Source organism: Engraulis encrasicolus, chromosome 17 (assembly GCF_034702125.1).
Source record: "Engraulis encrasicolus isolate BLACKSEA-1 chromosome 17, IST_EnEncr_1.0, whole genome shotgun sequence".
NCBI lineage: Eukaryota > Metazoa > Chordata > Actinopteri > Clupeiformes > Engraulidae > Engraulis > Engraulis encrasicolus.
In genome coordinates this window covers 7,222,077-7,237,076 of record NC_085873.1, presented here as the reverse complement: position 1 = coordinate 7,237,076, position 15,000 = coordinate 7,222,077, and the positions used below count along the sequence as shown (strand labels likewise).

Genomic DNA, 15,000 nt, shown 5'->3' with positions numbered 1-15,000 from the left:
GTTATTCTATCGTGCCATCATGATGATGAATCGTCTTCAAAATACGTAGCGTAGTGCGTTTCTCGAAAGTGTAGTTGTTAGCCAGTTAGCAACTTCGGCAGTTGCTAATGGGAAATTGCAACAACAAAGTAGATAATGTAGTTAGCAACTATGGTTTCGAGAAATGCATTCCAGACCAAGTGTAGTGTAGTTCCTCATCGTGGAGGGAGACACTAGACTGGGTGGCCTCAGGCGTTTGTGCATTACTTTTCTCTGTCTCTGAAGGTATCAGACAATGGGCCACTGGAGCACTTTGCAAAGACAAGGGAATGATGGCACCAGACTTTCACAGTTCTACAGGGTGTGAGCAAGTAGCAACAGGGAACCCTACATTCAAATACGCATACTCTCCCTCTCTATCAGAAACACAGACTGACTCTCTCTCTCTCTCTCTCTCTCTCTCTCTCTCTCTCTCTCTCTCTCTCTCTCTCTCTCTCTCTCTCTCTCTCTCTCTCTCTCTCTCTCTCTCTCTCTCTCTCTCTCTCTCTCTCTCTCTCTCTCTCTCCTTTCCACATCACCCTACTTTCCATGAGTGTCTTTGAACAGCGCCTGAGGACTAAAGCAGAGAGGAATGGATTGTGACAGCCTGACTCTCTCTCTAATCCCTCTCATCTTCTCTCTCTCTCTCTCTCTCTCTCTCTCTCTCTCTCTCTCTCTCTCTCTCTCTCTCTCTCTCTCTCTCTCAGGGCCAAATTTCAGTCATGGTGCCAAATGCCCTTTTAACACATGAAGAGATGCTTTGCCAAAAAAAGTCTAAACTTCTCCCTAATCAAACATATTATGCTACATGTATAGGGATGGTGAGTCACCAGCTGCCTGACTAAAATGCCCATTCTTAAAAAAAGTTGATCATGTAAGGGTCACGTACCCACATGCTAACTACAAACTGTTGATACAGATTGATATCGGCAGATCAGCTTTTTAGCAGCCAAGTAAGGGGTGTGTCTAGACAGAAGACTATTCAAAAGACATAGGGCCTATGTAATTTACGTGAAACAAAAATATCAGTTTACAAAAGGATGCAATGACAATGTAGGAAAACCTGTTAGCTACTGGAATTTGTTATGCTTTGGTCTTGCTTGGAGAGTTTTGTCTGGGTGCCGTACCAACACTACCTAAACATTTGAAATCTTTGGAAACTTCCAGTGGTATGATAGTTAGCATTGCAATGTTTCTTTCTATTCTCATGTTTCTATGTAGTTCCATACATTTCTCTTCTCAATAACGACACATACCCGTTAGCCTAATATTCTTTGATGATGCTAATATGAAAGCACGGGCTCCCCAGCTCTGGCAAGTGCGCTTCAATAAAGGCTAGGCTACAATTCATGTTTAATAACACTGGCTTCACATTTACGCACACAGAATGATCCATTGCAGCATATTTAATTAAAATATGTGACACTTAATGGTGGAATGGGAGTATAGCCTACATTCTGATCATTCCAGTTTGCAACACGTCCGTTAGACTATCCCATTCCATGTGACTTACATCTTGTCACATTCCATGGGTGATAGGCTACTTACATACGCATGCATGCTGCTGTCAAAATATCCCCATGTTCTTCTTTTTCGTTTATGACGTCCAGAGAGAAATGCCGGGGGGGTATCACCGACCAATTTCGGGCGAGGTACGGGACATTTGGCCTGGTAATGAACTTCGAAAACAACGTTAACAGGGCATCAGGCTTCAGGGCGTACAGGGGTCACTCATCGTAAATTCACAGCTTAAGCAGGTTGCATTTTTCGTGATCCCTCTGGCCATGTTGCGAGTCAGAAGACAAAATACTGACAGACAAGAGACAAGGCTCCAAGGCAGGTGCAGAGAGGCTGACCCCTGTCTTTCTCAACACAGAGGGAGAGACCACCCGTGCATATACGTGGCGCTATTCCGACATGTCGCTATTCCGACGTTAATGTCTATTGTCGGAATACCGACACGTTTTCCACCGTCAAGCCGCTATTCCTACATGCCGCTATTCCGACATCCCTAACCTTAACCCTAACCCTAACCCCTAAAAAGTGTCGGAATAGCGGCATGTCGGAATAGCGATTGCCCCCCACCCGTAGATATACGTGGTACACAGCACAAACACACCAGCATACTGCAGTCTGTGGCAAGACAGCTCATTGGGTTTACATAATGTTTCAAAGATCAGCTTTTTTTAAAGTGCTACTTTACATACACATTTGTTGTCAAACGCCTCCTGTGCTGTGTACACTGCCATCTCTGAAGCTCATATTCTTCATACCTGTGGTTTTCACTGGCCTGTGGGGTTTACGCAAGGCCGCTGACAGTTTTGTTTGGGCCCGAGACAAAGTCATCGGAAAGGCCACCCCTCCCAATACAAACAATGTCATGGGGACCCAATTCTGGGGGCCCCTTTCCCCCCTGGGCCCATGATAACTGACCCATGTACCATCCCACCGTGCAACCCCCTCCCTCCCGCCTCCGGCTTCCTTGCTGTGCGTCACAAGCTGAAATGTTTTACCGTGAAAATATTGTGATCATTCACCCCAGCACCAGCAGCTCTCTTCCAAGTCCCCCCCCCCCAAGCCATCACTCCATCCTCCCTCCATCCATCCATCCATCCCTCCTCTCCTCCACCAGCAGCTAGCTAGCATTGCAGGAAAAGGCCCGCGGGGTAGAGGTGGGAGCCAGACCTGCTCAGACAAGCACCTGTTGCCTCTATAGTGCTGTGCTGTGCTGAGTTGAGGGCCTGGAGTTTCTCTGGGGGTCCTTCCCCCAAACACAAATACGAGCACGGACGCATGCGCACACATACGCACATAGGCATACACACACACACACACACACATACACATACGCATACCTACACACGCACATGCATGCAAGCACACACACGCACACCTACACTCACAAACATACGCACGTGTGCACACACACGCATACACGCATACACGCATGCACACACAAATACATGCATGCACACACACATGGACACATGCATGCATACACTCACACACAGACAGACACACACACACACACACACAGACAGTCAGAAACACACACTCAGCAGAGGCATGTTAAATGTATTCCCCCAACCACCTCCTTCTGGCACCCCACATCCCTTCCCTTCCTCCGAACACACACACACATACACACACACACACACACACACACACACACACACGCACGCACGCACGCACGCACGCACGCACGCACGCACGCACGCACGCACACACACACACGCACACACACACAAACACAAACACGCACACTTCTCTACCAGAGGCAGGGAGCACGGCACCCTCTACCCCAACCCTTCCCACCCCTCCTTACACACACACACACACACACAGTTCGAAGCATTTATGCATGAATGGTATTCGGATTCCCCCTTCACACCTACCTACCTCCCTTCCGTCCCTTGTTGTGCGTGTGTGTGTTGTGTTTCTAAGACCTGTCCTGCTGCCTTGCGTGCGCATAGTGTGTGTGTGTGTGTGTGTGTGTGTGTGTGTGTGTGTGTGTGTGTGTGTGTGTGTGTGTGTGTGTGTGTGTGTGTGTGTGTGTGTGTGTCTCCTTGTGCTGTGCGTGTTGTGTTTATAAAACCTGCTGCCATCGCCTCGCGTCTCGACAAGCCGCTCGCGGTGCTTATTGTTTTTCGCTCCACACAGAGAGCTAATGAGGCACAGAGCGCAGATGAGCAGGGGAAAGGTGCAGGGATTACGCCACATTATATACAACCACAACACCACACGTCACGCAGTCAGCCAGCCTTGTCCGATGAGACTGGTGATTTCCAGCCCAAAACATGCCCAAAAAACCCCACCTGGAAGCAAGACATCCCACCCAATGTGAACTGAAAATCTATTGATCAAACTTACATCACAGACAAATACTAACTAAATACTAATTACTAATACTAATATTAATTTTCTCATCACCAACCAGGAATGTGGCTTGAATATAACTCAAAATGATTATTACACTTTGTTTACATGAGACATTTAATTTGGAATTAACTCACTTTAATTCTGATTAAAGCTTAATTCCGCTTTGAAAATACGAGTACTGGTGTTAGTTACATAAACACTTCTTAATTCGGAATTAAATGAAAGATCAAAGTAAATTCGACAGAACTGTTTATTCTGAATTATTAACTAGGAATTAAAACCGTCATGTAAACGTAGCAATGGAGTACCACGGCCATAAATTGGCAGAACAACCCTCCCAAATGCCTTGTTAACCCACAGACGGCCATCCTAAGCAGCCAGTTCAGTGGGAAACTGCCCAGTCAGGCAACACTGTAGTCAGCGCCTCTCTAATAGATTAGTGTGTATTATACGAAGACTATCCCAGTGGTTCTCAACCTTTATTTTAAACAAATGCCCCCTTAACCTAACCGTGCGATCACACCGCCGGCGTTGAAAGAGTTATTTGCTGCCGACTCCTGCCTGGAAAGCACAGGTCAGGGGCGTTGAACGACAGGAACCTCGACCAACCGAAGCTCGTGTTTAGAAAAATGTGAACATTCCATTGGCTGACGCCGAGCTCATCACATATTTTTAGATGAAGTTCAACTTTTGACGCCCTCTGCTTTTGACAATTTTGACACCCTTGACTCTAGAAACGCTTTTGCGGCTTTTAACGCTTCTGTCGCCTGCTCTCCCATACAAAAAGTCAATTACTTCCGCATCTTTCTACGCGTTCAACGCCGGCGGTGTGATCCAACCTCCCAACGCCCCCTTGACCTCATCATAAGCCTTGCAACGCCCCTAGAGCCCCTGTTGAGAAACATGAATGGTAACACTTTACTTTACGGATCGCTAATAAGGTGTTAATTTCATATTAATTTCTCAGTAATTTCAGTCTAATTTTATGGTAATAACTGCTTGTTATTAGTAATAACAGCAAAATAAACATATGGTTTCCAGTGCAATTACACTATAATTTCTCATTAATAACAGCAAAAATAACCATACAGTTTCCAGTGCAATTATGCTGTAGTTTCTAGTTAATAGGCCTAGTACATTAATGGAAACAGCTACTTTGTCATCATAGTAGTTAGGTGGTAGGTATGCCAGTAACTAAACGGTATCAGCCGAAGTAGTTTCATACTAATTAGGCTACATCAGGGCCGTAATGTGCAATATTTCCTCTTCCTATGTTATTGCATAGAAACGACCACCCAAGCATCCTTGTATTATTTCTGCTTAATTACCTTGTAAACAATTGAGTAGTTATATGGAAATAAGATAGAATCAGGGCTGTAAAATGCATTATCACCTATTCCACTCAATTTTATGGAAATTACATATTTTCATGGCCTTAAAATGTCTTATTTCTTATTTCCACTCAATTACTTAGTTATTATCATTTTTAATACAATATAGACTAGCCTAATATGAAGTGATTCAAGTACACAGACAAACACATTGTGTGCAAAACTTTATTTATTTTTCCAATCAGTTATGAGATTCATGTTCACTGATGTGAGGTTGTCAATCTGCCACCATCCAGAGGAAGTCCTGTGAACACAAACAAACAAACAGAGAAGTCAACTGCAAGACCGGTTTCACCACGTTTATTTTTTAATGTTATCAATTCACCATCGCTAAATTTGCTTCTGAAATGCAGTAGAAGTAACGCACAGTGTTCCGTACAGCGCCACCTCACAGAATGGCGTTTCCGCAATCAAAACAATGCCATTCGGTGTGATGGCAACCATCACACGTATTGAATGGCTCATGTGAAAGAGGAGGTTGTCGTCTTCAAAATAAGACCACATCGACTTACAGTGGAGCATTGTGGTTAATGTATGGATTGATTATTTGTGCCAAGTGCCGGTTAGCCATGAGCCGCTAGCTTCCGTCGGCCTGAACAAATAAGTAACAGTATTCCGTACATCTGATTTACCTTAAAATGCTGCATTACCAATGGTTTTCATGCAATTATAATGTTGGTGTGTTTGTTTGTTGTCAAACTATCCCTTCAAAACAGAGTTTGAATGACTACAACACGGTAAAGATAACTTTGAAAGCAACATGCATGCTAGCCGGAAGTAGCTTGTTGCAACCTTGTTGCAACAAGCTACATTGCAGCCAAGAACGGCACTTCCACACGCGGTTGCTATGTTATTTTTACCGTGTTATATTCACTTAAACTCTTCATGGAACGAATAACAATTAGTTTAGCACTTCACAAACACATACACATTAGATCGGTCATGAAAACCATTGGTAGTGCACCGTTTTAATGTAATGAAGTTGTACGGAGTACTGTTACTTATTTGGTCAGATGTGTTCGGAATACTGTTACCTATTTGATTTAATCAATCAACCCATACATTAACCACCGCAATTCTAGTTGGTCTTATTCTGAAGACGACAACCTCCTCTTTCAAATGAGCTATACAATAGGTGTGATGGTTGTCATCACACTGAAAAGTTTATTTTAATCGCGAAAACAGCATTCTGCGAGGAGGCGCTGTACAGAACACTGTGCGTTACTTCTACCATGTTAAATGCACGTTGTAAATCTTCCTCAGGCTGACATAGTTGCTGATTTACAAAGGCAAACTCTAGCTAGCACCTAGCTTCAGTCATTGAAAACATGGTGGGCAGAGCTAGCTAGTGGTTTCCATTGTAAAGGTACTTCTGTATGCCGTTTCATTTCCAGAACAAACATAAACCTAACACTAACTCATAAAACATGTTTGCATAAGGCTAAAATCAACATCAAGACCATTTTAGCTCACCTTGAAAGTTACCCTGGTTGCTGCCTGCGTGCGAAAGCACTCTGTTGTACGTCTCAAACTCCACCCTTGTGTGTCAGTGTACTCAATTAAACAACGTCAGCGTCTCTGAGCCATACTGAAAGCAGAGCGGGCAGCGTACAACTAGAACGAGTGTGCTTGAAGTACAGAAGTATACTGATTGGGACGCTTCTGTTCTGCAGTAACCAACCTTTCGTTGCCTAGCAACAACAGGACTCGCCGCCACCGCGAGCTAGAACTAGTTCAACTTCAGTGCAGCAGAGCCAGGCAAGGTAAGCTTCCAATCCTGACAACGAACTTTTAATTTAGTTCTAGCTTTAACCTGCTTTCATTTTGTCTCTGAGCATTGAAGGATTTTAACTGTATGCATTGCAAACACATCTTATCAGCCGTGTTTGTGCTGAAGTGGCATACAGACGTACGTGTACAATGGAAACCACTAGCTAGCTCTGCCCACCATATTTTCAATGACTGAAGCTAGGTGCTAGCTAGAGTTTGCCTTTGTAAATCAGCAACGATGTCAGCCTGAGGAAGATTTACAACGTGCATTTAACATGGTACTGCATTTCAGAAGCAAATTTGGCGATGGTGAATTGATAACATTAAAAAATAAACGTGGTGAAACCGGTCTTGCAGTTGACTTCTCTGTTTGTTTGTTTGTTTGTGTTCACAGGACTTCCTCTGGATGGTGGCAGATTGACAACCTCACATCAGTGAACATGAATCTCATAACTGATTGGAAAAATAAATAAAGTTTTGCACACAATGTGTTTGTCTGTGTACTTGAATCACTTCATAGTAGGCTAGTCTATATTGTATTAAACATGATAATAACTAAGTAATTGAGTGGAAATAAGAAATAAGACATTTTAAGACCATGAAAATGTGTAATTTCCATAAAATTGAGTGGAATAGGTGATAATGCATTTTACGGCCCTGATTCTATCTTATTTCCATATAACTACTCAATTGTTTACAAGGTAATTAAGTAAGGGTTAACGTTCGTCGAGAAGGTCGCTACCGTGGAATAGCAGCACGACAGAGAGAATCTTTAGACCCCGACACGGAGCGGAGGGGTCTTGTTCTCTCTGAAGTGCTGCTATTCCACAAAGCGACCGACTCGCCGAAAGTTAACCCGCTTATTATATGGATATACTTAAATGATTCACACATGGCGGGGACATTTCTTTAGGCCTATTTAATGTTAAGATTGTTGCTGCGCAAAACAAAACAGTGCCGTTGTGGAACACCGCTCGGCAACAGCTAGGTAGCCAGGACAACAGGTGTTGTCTATCACAGCAGCTGATTAGAGTCTTGTTGAAAAGTCGCTTTAGCAGTGAAAAGTCTTGTTGCCATTGACAGCGGTCTGTTATAGACCAACCCGTCCGTTATCGAAAAATAACAGACGTGCGAACGTTGGGGAGCCCCGTTGAAATGAATGGAGCATTCGACCGATGACGTCACAACCATATAATAAGCAGAAATAATGCAAGGGTGCTTGGGTGGTCGTTTCTATGCAATAACATAGGAAGAGGAAATATTGCACATTACGGCCCTGATGTGGCCTAATTAGTATGAAACTACTTCGGCTGATACCGTTTAGTTACTGGCATACCTACCACCTAACTACTATGATGACACAGTAGCTGTTTCCATTAGCCTACTATTAACTAGAAACTACAGCATAATTGCACTGGAAACTGTATGGTTATTTTTGCTGTTATTAATGAGATATTATAGGCCTAGTGTAATTGCACTGGAAACCATATGGTTATTTTGCTGTTATTACTAATAACAAGCAGTTATTACCATAAAATTAGACTGAAATTACTGAGAAATTAATATGAAATTAACACCTTATTAGCGATCCGTAAAGTAAAGTGTTACCACATGAATCTATCCCAACACCTCATGCAGTTGTGGAGGTCAGTCCTGCTTGCTTACCACTGACTGACTGACTCTCTCTCTCTCTCTCTCTCAATATCAAAAACAACATTATTATTATTACATTATAATAATGAAAAGAATTACAATTCTTATTAAAATTGTTCATTATTGTGGCCTATAATAACAACTCATGGCAGCAGCAGAGAACAGTGCTACAGTGCCCCTATACCTCTCCCTTTAGTTTTGCTATTCCTTTCTTTTTCTCTTCTTTCTCTCTCTCTCTCTCTGTCATCCTCTCTCTCTCTCAACTTCACTCTGTTGCGCTCCTTCTCTCTCTTTCCGTGCCTCTCCCTCTCTTTGTGCCTGTCTCCCCCCCCTCTCTCTATCTATCTCTCTCTCTCTTCATCTCTTCATTCTTTGCACACACTGCCAAAGTCAACTGAGAGTCTAAACTCACTTTCATCTCCTCTGCCTAAAGAGGCAACAGAGCGGAACATGGACAAACAGAAACCCCACGGTCAGTGGGTGTGTGTGCGTGTTTATGTGTGTGTGTACGTGTGTGTGTGTGTGTGTGTGTGTGTGTGTGTGCGTGCGTGCGTGCGTGTGTGTGTGCTTGCCTGGCAGCCCTTTGATTAGGTTACTGACTCCAATGAAACGCATCTCATCTCCACACGTCAGACTGCAGGGCCTCTTCTGAACCAGTTTGTCAGCTGCACTCCACTGGGCTGGAGAATGACTGGTACACAGTACACTTGGCTGCGTTGAATCAACACATACAGAGTCAAATTGAACACATTGGACATGTTGGACAGATCAATATTTTGTGTGTGTGTGTGTGTGTGTGTGTGTGTGTGTGTGTGTGTGTGTGTGTGTGTGTGTGTGTGTGTGTGTGTGTGTGTGTGTGTGTGTTCAAAATAGCAGACAATGTAATTATGGCACTTAGATACTTGATAGAGAGGGAAGAAGAAGAGGAAGAAGTGAAAGCAAGAAACAGGAAGAGACATAGAGGAGAGCAAAAGTACTCTAAAATACTGTAAAAAGCCAGATTCGCAAGGGATGAATATTACCTATGGTAATTAGCAATTACCCCCGCACCTCTTTGATTTTTCGTGAAAGAAAACGTCTGTCACTCAATTCACAGACATTACGTATAAGGGGGTGCAAACGGCGCGCATATGGACGTGGGGCGTGAAATTACCCCAGGACAGCTGTGTTTCACCAAAAAACAGTAATTCGCGGCGGAATTATTACCTCACATATTACGGACATGGCGCATTCGCACAGGACTAAGAACTCAGACATTCTCTGTAATTATTCCGAATTACCGGGGGTCCAGGTAATAAAAGTACCGTCCGAATCGGACTAAAGAAAGACATAGAAAAAGTGTGAGAGTGAGAGACAGAGAGAGACAGTACATTTAGAAATTGGCATCTGTTAGCACAGTGCTGTACATCTGATCGAAAACAGCTGATCTAGCAAATGCATAAAGTTTATTTTGGATGCCCGTGAATAATCATTGCCAGTGTAAAGTTTAATGTCTTATTTTGCTTGACGTTCTAATTCTGTGTGACTTTCGGGTAACCCCAACATAACTGACACCCTGGGGGACTGCCATGTCAGTCTTTGCATAGTGCTGACCCCGAGTACAGCCATTGCACGCAACTAAATTGTCTTTTTGATCATTTGAAAAACTCATTCCAAACAGAGGGATAGAAAGAGGTGGGAGAGGGGCAGGGGTGGAATAGGTAGAGCAGGGATGGGTAAGTGGAGGCCCGGGGGCCACATGCGGCCTGCCTCCTCACTCAGTGTGGCCCAAAGATTAAACATAATTTTGTAAAGACCAGATGTTTAAAAATCACTTCAATCCAATTGGAATTATACCATTGGCTGATAGAGAACACACCTATTCCTTCCAAACAATATCGGCAGTCAGTGGGCAACCAACTGCACCTCAAGCTCTCCTCATCATCAAAATTGCCCATCCCTGAGGTAGAGACATGGCTGAATTGGCCATTTGGCATACAGGGCATTTGCCCGGTGGACTGCTGATGATTTAGGCCTGGCCCTTCCCTCAATGGTAACTGTCCTTATGCCACTACATCAGGCCTCTTCAAGAGAGTCAGATAAAGCATTTTGGCCGTTAGGGTCAATATAACTCATAATAGATAACTCACATTTTGCCAAAGGCTTCATTGTCTCTTTCAATGCCTGAAGCAGTGGAGCAGTCTTAACAAAAATGCCCTACCTGATTTTTCAGCCCAGTCCAGCCCGGGGTAAAGAGGATGTAGGGTGCTTCCAGGCAGTCACCACTGAGCCTGTGGATTCCTGGATAAGGACTATCTGTCTGTCTGAATGACTTGACTGACTGACTGACTGACTGGTAGCACCTGTCTTACTCCCCAGGTCTAGTTCCAGGGCTGCTTACAGCTTTGGCTGGGCCTGGGACAAAGACATCTTAAAGGGCCCCAAATCCAATACATATAATGTAATGAAGATCCAGTTCTGGGCCCCCTCTCTCCGGGACAAGTGAACCCTTTGCTCCCCTGTCGACTTCCCTGTCCAGGTCAACATAATTATGTGCGTCGTGGGCCCTGCGCTGTGTGAGAGTGAGCTATTAGCATGGCACCATGCAACGGGTGTGATAGTGAGTGCAGGTGTCCTTGTGTGTAGAAGTGTGCAGCATATGATGTGTTGAGGGGACGTATTGCGCTGCAGCGAACCGTTTGGGTATGACAGTGAGCTCTGTGATGTGTTGCGATGTGTGCGATAGCAAGTGGGATGTCTATGTGTGTACTGGAGCAGTGTGTAACTTGAGTGCTTGAGTGTGAGGTGTTGAGGGCCATGGCCTACCGCTGCAGTTGTTTTGGATCAGAAGGTTGCAGGTTCCAACCCCTACATGGCTACTCACATACAAAGTCCCTTGTAGCATGGCTTCTAACCTCTCATTGCATCAACTATGTTTATCTAAGGCACTGCGATGTGTGAAAGGATGTGCGTTGTGCAGAAGTGAAGTGTGTGTGAGACTGGTGTGCTTTCTGTGGTGTCATGTGGTGTGTAATATTGAGTGGGTGAGTGGGTGTGTATGGATGTACATATGAGACTGCCCAGTGGGGTAGCCCTATAATGCACACAGTTTCACCACTGGAATGCTGTAATAGACAACTACCGTAGTACTACACCAGGACATAACTATGACATAACACAGGGCCTTTAGTAATGCTTTATTACTTGGTCATTGCCATTGGTACACTCTAAGAAGGAATGTGAACTTCATTGTGTTAAGATGGTTTTAACACATTATTTGTGGAATGGGAAACAACATGGGAATTATTCAGTTAAAATACAAAGTATATATCTGACACATTTTATGCTCAATTGCACATAATTCATTCATAGTTTAAATGTATTTTAAATTAACAACATGGACAAATATACTAACATTTTCTCATCACAAACCAGGAATGTGGCTTGAATATTACTCAAAAATAGTTTTTTTTTATTTAACTGATTCCTTATCATTACACTATGAGTCCCCTTTCCTTACGCACATATGACATATTTAACACACACTGAACACACACATTCAAAAGTGTTGTCCGTGAGCAAACACATTTTCTGTCATTTCTGACACAGTAATTCTTGGAGTGTATGACACACCTAACAATTGACACAAAATGCGTTTGCCCTGAGCGCACACCACTTGTCTCATTTCCGACAGTAGGCCTACTTATTAGAGTGTATTACGTATATATCACTGTGTCGCAACAAGTTAAAGACCGACTGACTAACATCTGGCTGGCTTGCTCATCGGGTCCGGTCAAAATAATTATTGCATGGGGAAAGCTGAGCCAAGCAGAGTGGCAGGGGCTAGCTTACTGTAAGAGGAGCAAAACATGGTGATTATTAGAGGTGCTCCGATTGCTCGGCTGCCGATCATGACCGGCCGATAATGGCCAAAAATAGCCTGATCGGTGATCGGAAAAACATGCCGATCAAAAAACCGATCGAGAGATATTAAATTCCTCACGCAACAATTTGCCTTTACACCTGGCGCTGCATGTAGGCGCTGGCTCTGCACAGCTGCAACTGCACCAAAAGAAGGCATCTTTGCTTGTCTATAACTTTTCGCCATTCCCCCCTTCATTTCCACCATTCATAACCATATCTGCATCAACAATGATCTGATTTTCCGATCCATGCGCCGTTTACCTGACAATGTAATTTGCGATTGAGTACTCGCCAGTGAGCCATGTTACGTTATAACCTGTGTAGTTGTCTTGGTCAGCACGCGACAACTTCACGTTGTCAGCACAAACATGTCAATTATTGTTTTCAAAGTTGTAATTGGCAGTCAGTCGATTAGTTTGATAGTCGCTGAAACACCAAACGGCGACAGATGTGGTTAAAACTTGAGAGAGAGATTCAGAACGGTAGTGGAGCACTGCAACTGTGGACGGTGACAGAGAGGGGAGGGGCTCTCCTCACGAGGCTGCTCATTTAAAGCGACAGGTTGTTTTTTTCTCGTATGTGGAATACTATTTGATGTAATGTTTCAGTTTCAATTCAATCTTAAATAGTTTAGTTATTCTATGCAATAACTTATACATTGATTAATACTGTAGACTGTATTACCAACACTAGTCTGAAAGATAATAATAATAATAATAATAATAATAATAATAATAATAATAATAATAATAATAATAATAATAATAATAATAGCCTAATACTGTAATAGACATGTGCAAATTAAGATTGATTGGTTTATGGGCAGAAATGGTATTCAATAAGGATAATTAATAGGCTATTAAAAAAATAGGAAATAATTTTTGTGATCGGCAATGATCGGTAATCGGCAGATTAAGATTTTTGGTGATCGGTATCGGTGATCGGACCCAAAAAATGGTGATCGGAGCACCTCTAGTGATTATCATTACACACCTGAGAACAAGGCCCTGTAATAGTGGCACTCCCCGACCCACACACCTCGCTCGCTATGAGATTAAATCGGTTCACCTTGGGGAGAAGTGAATAGCTGGCTAGCCGCGTAGCGTGATGCCACACAGCGCGAGCGTGTTGTTTTTAGCTTTGCTGTAATAGCACAGTGCTGAGCCTGCCATGCTCCCTACCTCCCTACGCAGGGTGAGGTGTGTGTGTGTGTGTGGGTGTTTGTGTGTGGGTGTCTTTTGAGTTTTGTGTGTGTGTGTGTGTGTGTGTGTGTGTGTGTGTGTGTGTGTGTGTGTGCGTGCGTGCGTGCGTGCGTGCGTGCGTGCGTGCGTGCGTGCGCGCGCGCGCGTGTGTGCTTGTGTGTGTGCGGGTAGACGGGCGTGCATGCATGCTTGTGTGCGTGCTTGGTTGCGTGTGTTCATGCTTGTGTGTATGCGTGTATGTGTGTGTTTTTATTTGTGTGTGTGCGTGTGCGTGTGCGTGTGCGTGCGCCTGTGAGAGGGGTGGATGGAGGTGGATAATGTCGTGATGAGACATCACCACACCTGTTCTGTCATCAGGGCTTCGTTGTGTTTTCTCTGCGCCAGCGAGGACCGAGAGGCGTAATGAAAATAATGACACTAAAGAAAAACATTAGTGAACCCCCCTAACAGTTCATCATGCTTAACTTTATCCCCGTGGTCTTTGTGGGCTTACACGCTTATACAAACATGAGGAGCACACAGGTAGCACACACACTTTCTAGCTCTCCCTCGAAGACACACACACAGACACACACACCCTCACGCACACATGCACGCACACACACACTTACTCTCTCTCTCCCTTTCACTCACACACACACCGGCACCCGCACACGCACACACACACAGCGAGAGAGAGAGAGAGAGAGAGAGAGAGAGAGAGAGAGAGAGAGAGAGAGAGAGAGAGAGAGTGCAAGAGAGAGCGGTGGAAGTGTGCAGCAGGACACGGACACACACACACACACACTGAGGGAGGTAGAAGTGTGTGGGAGGTTGGGTGGTGGTGGTGTGTGTGTGTGTGTGTGTGTGTGTGTGTGTGTGTGTGTGTGTGTGTGTGTGTGTGTGTGTGTGTGTGTGTGTGTGTGTGTGTGTGTGTGTGTGTGTGTGGCGGTGCACACCCAGCTGATCGGAGTGTCCAATATCAAAGGGGGTGTTTGACGCAGGTACAGGTAGAGAACAGGTACAGGGTAGACTCTCTTCACCTGCGCTCTGCTGATGCTGGCTGTCAGGGCCGCTGACAGCTTTTGCTGGGCCCAGGACAAAGTCCTCTGAAAGGGCCCCCTATAGCCTAATGTATTTGGGACCTAATTCTGGGCCCCCTATCTCTCTGGGTCCGGGACAACGTACCCCTTTGCCGCCCCACC

At 44.4% G+C, this 15,000-nt stretch overlaps 1 protein-coding gene and 1 long non-coding RNA gene across 2 annotated transcripts in view; both read left to right on the top strand.

The window, feature by feature from the left end:
- wnt3 (wingless-type MMTV integration site family, member 3) overlaps positions 1-15,000 on the top strand; it is a 58,514-nt gene that overhangs the window by 12,382 nt on the left and 31,132 nt on the right. The gene's annotated exons all lie outside the window — the stretch shown is intronic.
- Positions 7,242-7,483, top strand: LOC134467205 (uncharacterized). Its single transcript, XR_010038473.1, has 2 exons — positions 7,242-7,336; positions 7,453-7,483. It is a non-coding gene; the product is annotated as an uncharacterized LOC134467205 (long non-coding RNA).